Consider the following 15,648-nt stretch of genomic DNA (forward strand, 5'->3'; position numbering starts at 1 on the left):
GAAATGAAAGCTTTCTACTCATTTACAACTCATCTTAATCACATGAAAAGTTTAATTTCTCTTGCTCTTTTATTAAAAAGTATGAAGCTTTGTTGAATGGGGGTGGACTTTTTGAGTAGCCTAAGTTTATACCCCTACTTTCTTAATACCTCACCATTTTTAAACCTATCTACTCAACCCTGCAGCAGCGAAACATCATTAGATTCTCTCACATGACCTATTGAGAGATGTAATCATGGTGATGTGTGTATGTGTTAAATCACCCTAGAGGTGCAAGATATTGTGGTAAGATAAGCATGCCACATGTAATATTGTTTAGTGTGTGAGTGTTGACCAAAAGAGTGGAAAAGGGTGTGCCACATGGATGATGATGTGTAAAGTGGGATAAGGCTAGAAGGCCTATATCATTGTATGGTTCATTGTGAATGCAATAGAATAGAGTTGTGTTGGCAATCTCTCTCTCTCATGGAGTTTTTAGTGTGGTATAACCCACCTTAAGTTTTATGATTAATCTTGTGTCTATCACCATGATCAATCCCATTTTAGGATTGTTAACATGGTATCAGAACTTGGGTGGGCTCTTGGTCATGGTGAATATCTATATATAGTTTTCTTGCACAACAACACAAAGAAACTATAGACGCGCAAAATAGCAGGCGCATCTATAGGCGTTGCTTGAATTGAGAAATTACGGGCGTGTCTAACAGGGCGTCTAATAGCGCGTGTATTTACGCATGTATTGACGCGTCTATTAGGGCATCTACACTCAGAATCTAACACTGTGTCTAACAGCGCATCTATTTACGCGTGTATTAGCGCGTCTATTTATGCGTGTATTAGAGCGTCTATTAGTGCATCTACACTGAGAATTAGATGCGTATTTAGATGCAAAACAGAGAATACAAAAAGAGAGATTTTGGTGTAGGTTGGTAAATGTACATCACTGCTTTCCAAAAATTACCCATGATTACCAAAGCACATAATTTTAACAAAAACATCAATGCTTTTTTGCAAACCCACATATACAAAAATTAAGTGAGATGAGAAGAATGAGACAATATGTAAAATAGTTTAGCCAATATCAATATGGGCTACGGTTCAATCTCATCCTCAAGGAGATCAACCCTTGTTGCCAAACTATCTACTTCAAAATCCAAACAAGTGTTTAGATCTACAAATACATTCAACCCACTACTACTTGTGCTACTCATGTGCTCATCGAAATTAGCATCACCAATGGTAGGCTCGTCCTCACGGGTAATGGCCTCAATATCTGTATCTCCTATTTCATGATCATCCTCCTCTCTCGTATCACGATCATCATCACCTCCATGGCCATGATCATCCTCCATACGCTCCATATTCGTAAATGTACTATACATCACTTTGGAACGGGGCATAATAGGTATGACATACCACCATCTGTTATTATCCCACCATTGGTTGATAGACAACCTAATTCAAACACAAATACAATCATGTTATTTTCCTTGCATCAAAGGTATCAAATATTTAAAAGTGAGTACTTTTATGTGTGTGTACAATACCTCTTCACATTGTTGCGGTAGTACTAGTGTGTCCTTCTTACTTTGCCAAAACTTTGTGGAGTCAATAGTTACAAAGCCACTTGCATGGCATTTGATTGTTGCATTAGGGCCTCTTTCCACCACGTCCTTAAACCACTTTACATCCAAAACATACACAAAGAAGCGTCGAAAGTCAAGCTTAATATCTTGGATTATGCCACAATAATCATCCATGGCTCCATTGGCTCCCTCAAAGCTAGCAATGACGCTGCAATCTTGTGTGTTTCTCTTATCAGTGTTCAAAAATGCTTGCCCTGACACCATATAGCATTGAACATAGTGCACTACACCAAGACAAAATCAATTAAATAAGCAATCTAAATTATTGAAAGCTCCTAACTTATGCATAACATTCTATATACCGACCTTGCTCATGCATCCCCTAGCATACTCCCATTCTTCCATTGTGATATGCATCCCCTCGTCTTTCTCTGCTTTCTCCATTTCATCAAGTAGCCAATCCACATGAATATCCTTTGGAAGTGCTCTTAGATATTGAGGGTATGGCACACGAGATCCGTGGTGTGTACGAAAGAGGGCCCTTTCTTCTTGTCTTCTTGCCTTCGCATCCTTGTATCTTGTCACCCATCTTTTCATCACATCACTATTAAGCACGCAATAGAGGTTGATATTATTAAGCAACTCCGTGTCTATTACTTTGGTGCGTCCTTTCCCTAATAGAGGTCATCCTTAGGTCTTCATCATCATCTTTCCATAGTCGTGGGAGAGAGCTATCCACATCAACAAGAAACTCAGAAATATATACAAGTGACTCTTGTATCAACCAACCCTCGGCCATGCTACCTTCGGGTCTTGCATTTTGTCTCACGAAACCCTTCAAGGTCTTCATGAAGCACTCGAGGAAGAACAACCATCATGCATGTATAGTACCGCATATAGCAATCTCATCCACCAAATGCACTATGAGATGTAGTTGGCTTGTGAGAATAGAACATGGAAATGTCTCCTCCACTAAACAAACCACCTCCACTGACATAACTCGAGCATTCTCAAGCGTGGTGGGATCTATTTTCTTTGAGCTCACATACCTAGAAATGAAAAAGTACACCATATTAGCAATATGAACACCTTGCATGGAGCATTGATACGCATCACATTTTGTATCATGTAAAGTACCTCACAAGCTCGCCCATCTTGTAAATACAATCTTTCATGTCCTTCGATGCACTATGAGAAATGCTAGTAGGTAGTATGAACTAAAAACACGAGGAATGGTTGATTAGTTCTAATTCACTCACAAATTTGAAAGGAAAAAGATATTATGCACATAAAATACTTACTTGGAGCATCTTGTGCCAATCATGAGATTTCAAGCCATATAATTGCTCTACACCTCTTTTCTTGCTCTTTGTAAAGGCCCCCTTCAAACACCTCATGCATCCAAGTGGGAGTACGAATCGTAGTAATAGCACGCTTCACCGCGACCATCTCTAGCTTTGATAACCTCCACGGTGCACGAGGTAAAAAAACACGCCCATTTGGTCTCTCTTGTGGCCAAGCTTCACGCATCCTCCCTGTGGTACGTAGATCATCCCTTATGTCTACGGAATCTCGTGTCCCATTCAAATGTTCCCAAATGGTAGATGCCACATTCTTGAAGATATGCATGGGATCAAGTAGGTGATTGATCTTGAGGTGGGACCAATATGGTAAATGATAAAAGATGGAGTATCTAAACAAAAGCTGGTGTTAGCGGGCAATCTTTATTTCTTGCCAATATAGCATACAATAGTTACAAACCCTTACCGGCTCATGCCATGTGGCGGAGGAATCATGGAACCGTCCCAAATTCTCATCCAATCTCCCGCTGTGAGTGATTGTGGGAGAACTTCATTCCAAGGGGCAACATATCTAGGATGATCAAGTGGGAGAAATCGATGGTGATTCTCATAGATGACCTTATTCAATGCGTCTGCCCGTGAGGCAACAAGCGAAGGACCACAAACAGGACATGCATGGTAACCCGATGTAGTGAGACCTGAACAATAGAGGAAATTAAGAGTTGAAGGTGGGTTTAGGGTGCCACATCCTTTGCCTACTCATAATTAGAAGTGCAATGCTTACCTGAACACTCGCCATAGCCTGGGAAGTCATGCATCGTCCACATCAAGATTGCTTTGCAGTTGAAGTCTCGTGAGTGACGAGGGAGGCCTGCTCACATCATGCACCTCGATACCTCTCCAAAGTATCTCTAGCTTGTCAATCAAAGGCTCCAAATAAACATCAGGATTTTTGACTTTATGTTTCCTTGGAATTAGAAGGGATAACATAACATCGCCATAGAGGGTGGAAGATTATAATTCACCAATATCACTGGCCATACACTGTAAGAGGTGCTTTAGAGACCAAATGGGTTCACACCGTCCATACCCAATCCAAGTCTCAAGCTCCTAGGTTCTTCCTTGAAGCTTGGCCATGTGTCTTCAATATGCTTCCACGCAAGAGTGTCTGCTGGAGTTCTCCACTTGCCATCGGTTGATCGATGGGAGGAATGCCATGACATGAGCTGTGCAATGGATTTGCACTTGAACATAGGTTGGATGCGAGGGATTATGGGAAAATGTCGCAGAACCTTACGAGGCACGTCCAAAGTTTTGAGATCTGCTCTATATCTTGCCTCTCCACAAGTAGGACACTCTCTTGCATCCTTATGTAGTCCACGAAACAAAACGCAATCGTTGACGCATGCATGGATGCGCTTGTAATCTAATCCTCCAAGAGAGGTCACATGTTGCCTTGCCATATCTCTTGAGGTTGGTAATTTATTCTCCCTTGGAGGCATTTTACACAATAGCCTACACGTGAAGACCATAAATGAGGAAAAGAATTCGAGTAATTGACCCACTAGCATAATTCACCATGTTTGCAAAATAGACTTTAAAGCTTACTTGAGTAATGCATTTAAACTTGCATTGCTCCATCCATAGATGGTTTGCAAGTTTAGTAACTCAAGGGAGGCACATAGAATAGAGAATGTGCATCCCTCAAACAGTGGAGTCGATGCTACGATAAAAAGATCGTCTTCCTGGTCCATGCTATCATCCCTCCCTTCGGATTGATGGACATATAAATCCTGCATCATATCATCAAACACCTCCTCCTCCACGGCTTCATGAGGTAATGGCAGAGGGCTACTATCACCATCACTCCATGCATCCATAACGATCCCTCCTAAAGATCCCACCTCATATCGCCGATGCTTTGCCTCCTCACGCGACGAGCATAGGGCAACATATGCGGGTGTGGCACTGCATCATGTATCAAATTAAAACGGGATCATAACTCAAACATATGAACACCCATAGGTATCTCAATCAACCTTAACTCTTTAACACTTACCATGTTTACGATCGCATCCCATTCTCCATACTTTGAGATGTGATTGAGTGTAATCCTGCGTGCACGATACATGGTTCCTCGACATCGATCACGCATACATGTGATTTTTTGCTCCAACCACATTTTTCAATGGTGGATATGGAGGGATTCATCCTCACTGGAGCTACTTGTTGAAGATGAAGACATCCTACAAATAAACAACCCAAAAAAATTGCTCTTGTATCAAATATTCAATCTAAAAACTCTATGGTGCGTCTATTTGCGCGTCTAAAAGCGCGTCTATTCTGTGCAGTACACATCTATACGTGCATTTACATGCGGTTTTAGATGCTAATAGATGCTTCTGTAGACGCGATTTTCATTTTCAAACCTAATTTTAGCGCGCTTGCTTTTCTTCACATACTTTTAACAGGCTTGCTTTGCTATATATTAACAGATTCACAGCCTAGCATCCACACTTATCTTCAAGCACCCACAATTATCTCCATGCTTACACAATCATCTCCAAGCACACAAGAGAAGAGGGTGAACAAAGAAGAGAAGAAAGAGAAGCAAAGGGTGAACAAGGAAGAGAAGAAAGAGAAACAGCTTTGAAGAAGGACAAGAAGCTTCCATACCTCTATCCAAGGTAAGTCTCTTTAGGGTTGATCTTCTTTTTTGATCTTCTTTAAAAGTTGCTCTCGTTTGATTTGTCCTTTGCTCTCTTTGAAACGACTGTTTTTGTACAACAACTATGTTTTTTGTGTCGGGCACGTCAGACGCAACGCATGTCCTTTTCGTCTTTTTGAATAGTATGTCTGTCAGAACGCGTCTATAGACGCATCAGAGAAAGCGTTTAAAAGCGTGTCTAAAAGCACGTCTATAGACGCGTCTACTCTCTGTGTTAGAAATAGGTAGCCGCGTCTATAAACGCGCTGTTAAACGTGCAGATAGACGCTGTGTTTTTTTTCTCTCTTTTTTTCCCTCTCCCCTCCTCTCTTTTTCTCTTTTTTTCTCCTCTCTTTTCCTTCTTTTCCTCTCCTTTCTCCTCTCTTTTTCTACTCTCTTTTACTCTCCTTTCTCCTCTCTTTTCCTCTCCTTTCTCCTCTCTATTATCTCCACTTTTTCTCTCTTTTTCTCCTCTCTTTTCCTCTCCTTTCATGGAAATAGGTGATTGCATGAATAAAGAAAGGGATTGCATGAATGATGGAAAGGGATTGCATGATTGAAGAAGGGGATTGCATTAATGATGGTAAGGGAAAGCATGATTGAAAAAATAGATTGCACTCTATATTTTCCTCTCTTTTTCTCTATTATCCTCTCTTTTTCTCTCTTGCATCCCCCTCTTTTTCCCTCTATTCTCCTCTCTTTTTCTCTCTTTTATCACAAGTTAGGAGAGAATTAACAAAGGCCGTGAGCACTAGGAGAAAAACAAAAGAGAATGTGCCTGTTTGTAAAAATTTCACAAGCCGAGATGGATGAGGACATTACGCCTATATTAGATTGCTACATCAAGGGAAGGCTAGTTAAGAAGGGTCTAGTAGATAGGGGTGCACAAATTTGCATTATGACAGAGGACCTTATGCAAAGACTAGGCATGCATATTCATGAAACACCTAAAATTAAGGTGAAAATGGCAAACAATAGCAAAGCAGTGTCTTGGGATTTGTAAGAATGTTTTTGTGGAAGTTTTTGGCATTAAGAAGGTTGTTGATTTTTATGTTATGTCTACCAAGGGAAGTGGTTATCCATTTATCCTAGGTAGACCATGGCTAATGAGAATGCGAGCTTTTCAGGATTGGGAAAATGGAAAGTTAATTTGCAGGAATGAAAATCATAAGAAGATTATCTTTGACATGAAGGAGCAACGACAAGAGGAGATAAATAAAGAATCTTCTCAAGGTGAAACAGAGGAGGATTGGACCGATGACACCTCAGAGGAAGAAAGGAGCAGTAGCACTACGGAAGAGGAGTCTTCCATTGAAGTCATGGGGGTAAGATTCAGAGCAAAAGACAAAGAGACACCCTGTCAAGGTTTGGAGGAGGTAGGATCTCAAGAAGACCAAATTGTGCATGATGAAGAAATGTTTGATGCTACACTCTCAAAAAGGCTTACATCAGAGGAAGGATAGGAGTTTAGATGTGTGCTAAGGAAATTTCCTAGGTTTTTTGCTAAAGATTACATAGATGTGCATGGTGTAGAGGCCATTCAACAGAAGATTGAGCTAAAGCCAGAAGCCAAACCTAAGGCACAAAAGCTACGAAGGCTAGGAGTCATCAAGGAGCAAGCACTACTCAAAGAGAGGGTGGAAGAAGGCTTGAAGAAACTCTACGACATGGGGGGCCAACTCAATCCTGACAAATGTCATATCGAATCGATGAGGATGAAGTAATCTTGCTTGGTCATAAGGTTTCTTCCAAAGGCATTGAGGTGGATCCTACAAAGGCAAAGGCTCTTATCGATCTAGCTAGTACCATCTCCAAAGAGTCTCAAGGAGGCCATCGCATTCATTCAAAAGGTGAAGTACATGTCACGCTTCATTCACTTAGCCTTAGAGTTACTTCACCCCTTGCAAAAATTGACTCAACAAGTAGAGTTTGCATGGTCTAATGAGCTTGAGGAGTATTTTTGTAACATTAAAGTCATTTTGTCAGAGCTACCAACACTCATGCCTCCTTGTTGGGAGTACACTTTCTTCGTTAGCTCTAGTGTTGGAAAGGAAACAGTGGGTGCAGTTTTGTTACAGCAAGATCCCCACAGTACTAGGATGCGGCCCATCTACTTTGTTAGTAGGGTCATGAATGTCTTGGAGAAAGGCTACATGGAAGCAGAACTCATGATGCTTGCTCTCATCTTTGCGGTGAGAAAATTTAGATCCTACTTGTTACCAAAACCTTTTGTAATTCTCACTGCAGAAAATTTGTTTCCTTGGGTGTCTTCTCAAATGACTCTCAGCACTAGAATCACAAAGTGGGTTATGGAATTGCAAGAATTCCAATACTCTATCAAGGTAGAAGATAGTGTGCATGCACAATTGGTAGGGATTCTCACTTATAGAGTGCATGAAAAGGAGATTAAGGTGCCTGAAGTAAAGACCCTACCATTGCCACCACCCAAAACTATACCTAATGCATTCACCGTGTTCTTTGATGGAGCTTTTAGAAAAGCCACAGGTAAAGCAAGGGGAGGGCTGGTGTTGCTCAACCCAAGTGGAGAGGTGGTTATGAAGGAGAAGGTCAACTTGCCAAGTTCTACTAGCAACAATGCAATAGAGTACGACATACTACTTCATGGCTTGAAGGTGTGCATCAATCAAGGGATACAACGTCTCCTGGTAAAAGGGGATGCACTTCTTATTGTAAGGAAAATTTTAGGCATTTGGGCATGCAAGAATGAAAGATTAAGGCAAAAGGTTCATGCTATCCGTAGGTTGTTTAATCAATTTGAGGAGGTGCAATTGTATCATATTCCTAGGAACAAAATGAGGATGCTGATCTACTTGCACAACAAGCTGTTGCATGTGTTAAGAAGGAAATGCAAGTAGTCTTGGCTACAGCGGCTATTAAGCAAAGAAGGAAATGCAAGTAGTCTTGGTTGCAGTGGCTATTAAGCAACCACGATACCAAGGAATGGAGACACTGGCTCCCAGTAAGCTACATCTTGGAAGAAGAATTCCCACAAGACTTCACAAGGGCACAAAAGAGGAGGCTCATGAAGAGGGCAAGTCCTTTCTTGTTCTTACAAGGTACCCTCTACCAAAGAGGAAAAGATCAAGTGTGCAGAAGAGTACCAACAACCAAGGAGATTCTAGCCATTTTAGAAGGTTTGCATGAAGAAGCATGTGGTGGCCATTTTGCTCAAGAACTAACTATGAAAAAGATTTTGCTTGCTGGGTATGTTTGGCCAAGCTTACATGTGGATGTCCAACATTGGTGTAAGAGCTGTCATCACTACCAAGTCAATGGTAATAAGAGGTTGCTACATGGTCCACGCCAATTAGTCATAGTTGCAAGTGGTCCATTTGAAAAATGGGGCATTGATGCTATGGGTCCACTACCTAGAACTAAAAATGGATAATTGTACATCATCTTAGTGGCCATAGACTACATGACTAGGTGGGTGGATGCTCAAAGTGTGGCAAGGGTGAATGAAAAGACTGTAAGCAAATTTGTTTACACTCATATATGTTGCAGATTTGGCACACCCTTGGAGATTGTTTTTGACAATGGTCTAGGTTTTAGAAAAGGTTTTCTCACCCAAGTTTGTGAAGAGCTTCATATTTTACATCATCATAGCACACCCTACTATCCCCAATCAAATGGGTTAGTAGAGAAGGCTAATGGTGTCATTGCAGGAATCATAAGGAAGATGGTGAAGAACAAGACAAAGCTTTGGGACGAGTTCCTTGATGAAGCACTCTGGGCATACCAGATTACCTACCGAGAAGCAACGGGGTTTACGCTCTTTCACTTGGTTTATGGTCAAGAAGCATTGCAACCTATTGAGCTCAACATTTCAACAATGCGGCTACATGGAAAAGGTGGACTAGGAGATCAAGATGCATGGGTGAATCGACTTCTCACTTTAGTTGAGCTAGAGTGGAAAAGAGAAGCTACATATGAGTGTTATAGAAGAAAAGCCATGCAAGCAGCGGAGAAGTTCAATGCAACTTTGAAAGACAAGGGCATCAAAGAAGGAGATCTTGTGCTAAAGTATGACAACCGACTTGATATAACCGGTTTGATGCCAAGTTTGAAACTAGATGGCAGGGACCATACATTGTCAAGAAGGTTTTCAACTCTAGCTATTATCAGCTCATGAATTTGGATGGCAAAGGACATTCTAAGAAGGTTAATGGCTACAGACTCAAGCCATACTTGAGTCGCATTCTACCAACAGACTTACAAAAGCAACCACAAAAAGGAGATAAAAGGGCATGTAAGTTTTGTGGTTTGAGTGATGTCTGTGGTGCAAAACATGAGGAACATAATAAAGATGGACAAGAGAACCACATTACATCACTTGCTTTAAAAGGCCTACTTTATGATGGTACATGAATATACCATCATCTAGGGGGAGAGCTAAATGATTTTTTCGACTATCTGCATTACCACAGGGAGCTACCTCGGCCAAGGAAAATCACATGAACTCTTTGTCATAAATACCTTTTCACTGTAAATAGGCGTGTGTGCGTTAAGGACTTTACCCATATCTTCTATATATTTTTTATATTATTTAAAAAAAAATTTGCTAGCTACTCATCAAAAATAAATAAAATTATTACGGCCCATTTTGTGTAAATATTTCATTTCATATAGGGCCTAAATATGGGGGTCTCTATTTTCTCTAATTATGTAAATACTTCATTAGGTGTGCGTATTACAAACCTAAGTATATTTTATTTATTATTATTATTATTATTATTATTTCTTCATAATACTTTTGGACCATCATTGTACATATGCTTCAACTTCACCATGCATAAGTAAATCCTATGCCCTCATATTTCTACCCATACCGTGTAGAAAGCCTACTACTTCCCTTAGACTATTTCATCTTTTATTCTCTCATCTACCCTAAAATAATGAGGGTCTCCCTCCCTTTTGACTTCCATAGTTTAGTATTTTTGTATATATTTTTTACTATCAAATATTTTTTATATATTTTATTTATTATATTTTCATTAAACAGTTTTTCATATATCAATTATTTTTATATATTTTATTTTAGTATTTTTATTCACAATTAGATCTCTTTGTTTATTTTTTTTCCTATCATAATAACCATATTATCATGATATGTTGACCAGTTAAAGTACTAGCTTGTATTTTTCTTATTATATCTTTATAAAATGGAAAAAAATCTCCTGCATGTAAGTGTCCACATACACTTGAGTCTCTAAGGTCAGGATATGATGTATTGGGAGGCTCACTCTTGGAGCTATCAAGAAATTCCACCAATGGGGACCCACACAAAGATTTTGAAAATTCAGAAAATACATGATTTTGCTGAAATTTTTGCGCCCACCTCCACTCTGAATTTGGACTAAACATCAAAGGACAAAAGTTAGCTCGTGAGCTCAGGAATATGCTTAAATGTTTTGAGAGTTTTTGGAGCTAATGGCGATGAGATATGAATTTTTTATTGGGCCCCAGTCTGCCCACTTTTTGGCAAGGTACACCTAGTCTCTTCTCACCTCCCTTACACATTCATCACCTACACACTTACTCATTCCTTTCTCAATCCATCAAACCTGCAAACTTCATGTCCTCTCTCACCCTCTCCACCTTTGCCCTCTCCTTCCATCTCCATTTTCTCTCATATTTACTCTATACACCCATACCTCATCTCCATTTCTCTCCCTACTACTCCCATATTACTAAATTATTTTTCCAATCTCAAAAAATACATAAAAATTCAGCATGAATGTATCATATTAACTTCTGCAAATATGGAGTTTTCATCTACAAAAACCCCCATGTTCTTCACCTCAATCAACTTTTGTGGCGTCGAATGCAAGAAGGAGATCGGCGGTTAACTTAAAAATCTACACATGGGAGAGTCCAAGCTTCTTTGAGCTTTCAACCACACAAAGGATCTTTCATAATCTTTACTCCTCTCACTCAACCTCTCAGCCCTTCTCACCCATTTGTACATTGTACTACTAACCTTTTATAGTGATTACTAAAACTACTAACCAAACATATGTAAATAAGCACTCACTCTACTACTTTTTGAGTAGGCATTACTACAAGTTATTTGCTCAAACCTCTACATCACACTCTCCTCCCATCTTCAATAATTCTCTCACCTTGAGCCCACATCCATGTGACTCAAGGGATAAGAAGAGGCCCACTCTCATTCCAAAATAGAAAATCCATATTCTATGATTTCTCATAATAAAATTGATTAGGCTTAATCTTAATTGGAGCTTCTGAAACCTATAAATACAGCCTCTCCATTCCTTGTGGAGAGGGGGATTACACACATTGTACACCACTCCCAACTCTAGTGTGTAAGGAGATAGTGAACTTGTGAGCTCTCTCTATACATCAACACCTTTGATTGCATAGAGAAGCTTGAAGCTAGTTATGTCATTGTTTGTGAGGGCTTGAGTGATGCCATACTCCCTATCATAATTGTATCTTGCCCTTGTTACATAAATAAGATTAGTAGTTTGGGTGCAATTGTGTACAAAGTCTTGGACTCCTACATCTCCAAAGTTGATTTAGCAAAGCGGTCCGATGTTTGATTTTAAGGTGAATTCGATTCTTGTATTTTGTGGTGTGACTTTATGCTTGGCGGCTTGAGGGCCTGTTTTTGATTTGTTGCCTTTCAATCCATGGTAAGAGGGTCGTATGTTGAGAGGGTCGTATGGTGAGAGGGCTCCCATAACCTTAAGACCATGTGTATACTGACAACAAAATTAACTTTAAATCTTCTGTCTAAGTTCTTCTCCAAGTTTGGTGTGTATCTATTTGTGTTATGCTAGTCTCCTACACACACAATATCATATGTTATGAGTGTTTGTTGAGGGTGTGTGTGCCTTTTGATTGATGTATATGGTTAGCTTGTGTTGATTGGCTACAAGGAAAGATCTTTGGTGTCCTAGTTCACACACATAACTAGGTGGTGCCACTTTTCTTGTTGAGTGTGTGGTTTTGGGGTTCTTATGTTTGTGTTGCGTTGTGCCCCAAGCCCATTGAGCAACACGGGAGCCTTGAGGAGTGCTAAGAGGCCGCTCTTCTTGTTGCCCATCCCGGACTACCTCAGTATCAGAGTGTTGTTGAATGTTTAAAAAGGAAAAAAAACCTTATCAAATAAGAATTATCCAAGTTTTCTCTTGATGGATATTTTCATATTCTTTCTCAAATTTGTCAAGTAAAATATATTCGATATTCTTCTTTTCAAGTAAAAGATTCATGGGATTTACAAAAATCAATTCTACCCATATTTCCCAATAAAATTAATAATATTCAAATTTCCACATTCGATAAATACTCATAATTTGAATTATGTCGAAAATTCCTCTTGTACCATTTAAGTACTTGGATCTCAAATATCATGGGAATTCCTCTTTTTGCATAAAAATAAATTTACCAAAAAATCCTCTTTTACCATTTAATTACTTGGATCTCAAATATCATGGGAATTCCTCTTTTTGCAATTAGATCTCAAATATCAGAAAAATTCCTCTTTTTGCATAAAAATAAATTTACCAAAAATTCCTCTTTTACCATTTAATTACTTGGATCTCAAATATCATGGGAAATCCTCTATTTGCATAAAAATAAATTTACCAAAAATTCCTTTTTTACCATTTAATTACTTGTATCTCAAATATCATGGGAATTCCTCTTTTACCATTTAATTACTTGTATCTCAAATATCATGGGAATTCCTCTTTTAAAAAATAAATTTACCAAAATTTACTCTTTCTCATAATCAATTAGTTATGCAAAATTACAAAAAATTATTTCTCATGAATATGATGAAAATCATTCTTTTTGCATAGGATGTCCAATCCTAGAATATGGTAGGAAGTCCTCTTTTGTTATTATGCATAAAAATAAGATATGTATTATGTTCTAAAAATTTTACCAGCTGCTATTACTGATAATTCTTATTTTTTTCTAAAGAATAAAATCTTGTAATGAAAATATGATAGTAGTTCCTCTTTTATGCTTAAAATTAAACTATGAATTTAAATCATAATTTTAACCATAATCATAAACTTAATTATGATTATCCCACTAGATTAATCTAATTCCATTATTTCTCTTTTCCCAAATTGATAGGATAATCTATTCACAATATATACGGGTAGTCACGGTCCTTGGAGTTATAAGGTAAATACCATCATATCTAGGCCTCAAGCAAGTCAGGGATTCCATACAATTGCGATACTTCCGTCTGAAGACCCAATTTTCAATTTATGCATCTTTATTCTGAATATCAATTTGTATGAATGTCATCACACAATTACAATCTTTTACAGATACTTCATAAATTTTTGACTTTTCTTGCTTCTCGGTTGATCCACTTTAGCCAATTCGCTCTGATATACTAGTTGAAAGATCCCTGCCCCCTTTGCGTAATGAATTATGGGGTGCTAGGAGCGGAAGTAGCACTTCTTGCAAAGGGCAGAGCCTCGCCCCACGGATATCGGGATAAGAGACTAATACCTCGCCATGAGTTAGCCAACCGCCCAACCACTGTAGTGATATAGAATCCAGTTAGGAATTTGGTTATGTTTTGCCTCGGGTACCAACAAGGAAAAGAGTTCCTAGGCCCCGTAGCCGGCGCTTCAAGCAAACTTTAAGATAGTCACACCACACAACAAGACAAAGCACCTACAGACGCATTTAGTCAACTAAGAAAAAAACTTACAGGCGCGTCTATTTCCACGTCTATAGTAGCACGTCTCCAGACCCGTGTCTAAAGGAGCATTTAAAAGGTACCAAACAGGCATGCCTTTATACGCGCTTATATATGCGCATATAGACGCGCATATAGACGCGCAAATAGACGGTCAGGAGAAATTTAAAAAATAGACAAACGCGCTTTTAGACGTGCTTATATAGGTGCATATAGACGCTTATATAGACGCGCAAATAGACAGTCGGGGAGAATTTAAAAAACATACACGCATGTATAGACGCGTGTATACACGCAAACCAGACGCAGAGTAGATGCATTAATAGACGCTCAAATAGACGCATCTTGAACAGACAAACGCGTATATAGACGCGTTTATAGACGCGCTACAGAATATTTTTTTAAAATTTTGCGTGCTTTAACAGAATGCTGTGTATGTTGTGTATGCTATGTAGTTACAAGAATCCCATTTCCACATTTGTAATTCAATTCTTACAGCTAATCGCATTTTAATTAGCACTCTTGCAAGCATGTCTATAGTCGACAGAGATGTAGTTGGCTTCTTGTGAGAATAGAACGTGGAAATGTCTCCTCCACTAAACAAACCACCTCCATTGACATAACTTGAGCATTCTCAAGCGTGGTGGGATCTATTTCCTTTGAGCTCACATACCTAGAAATGAAAAAGTACACCATATTAGCAATATGAACACCTTGCATGGAGCATTGATACGCATCACATTTTGTATCATGTAAAGTACCTCACAAGCTCGCCTATCTTGTAAATACAATCTTTCACGTCCTTCGATGCACTACAAGAAATGCTAGTAGGTAGTATGAACTAAACACACGAGGAATGGTTGATTAATTGCTTCTAATTCACTCAAAAATTTTAAAGGAAAAAGATATTATGCACATAAAATACTTACTTGGAGCATCTTGTGCCAATCATGAGATTTCAAGCCATATAATTGCTCTACACCTCTTTTCTTGCTCTTTGTAAAGGCCCCCTTCAAACACCTCATGCATCCAGTGGGAGTACGAATTGTAGTAATAGCACGCTTCACCGCCCGCGCGTCGACCATCTCTAGCTTTGATAACCTCCACGGTGCGCACGAGGTAAAAAAACACACCCATTTGGTCTCTCTTGTGGCCAAGCTTCATGCATCCTCCCTCTGGTACGTAGATCCTCCCTTATGCCTATGGAATCTCGTGTCCCATTCAAATGTTCCCAAATGGTAGATGCCACATTCTTGAAGATATGCATGGGATCAAGCAGGTGATTTGAGGTGGGACCAATATGGTAAACGATAAAAGATGGAGTATCTAAACAAAAGCTGGTGT

The 15,648-nt window shown here is 39.2% G+C and overlaps 1 pseudogene; it reads left to right on the forward strand.

Moving 5' to 3' along the window:
• The first annotated feature begins 7,903 nt into the window (after positions 1-7,903).
• LOC147613700 (uncharacterized) overlaps positions 7,904-15,648 on the forward strand; it is a 146,426-nt pseudogene continuing 138,681 nt past the window's right edge.

This window comes from Cibotium barometz, chromosome 43 (genome assembly GCF_041138505.1).
Source record: "Cibotium barometz isolate CiBa-2024 chromosome 43, ASM4113850v1, whole genome shotgun sequence".
In the NCBI taxonomy this organism is placed as follows: Eukaryota; Viridiplantae; Streptophyta; class Polypodiopsida; order Cyatheales; family Cibotiaceae; genus Cibotium; species Cibotium barometz.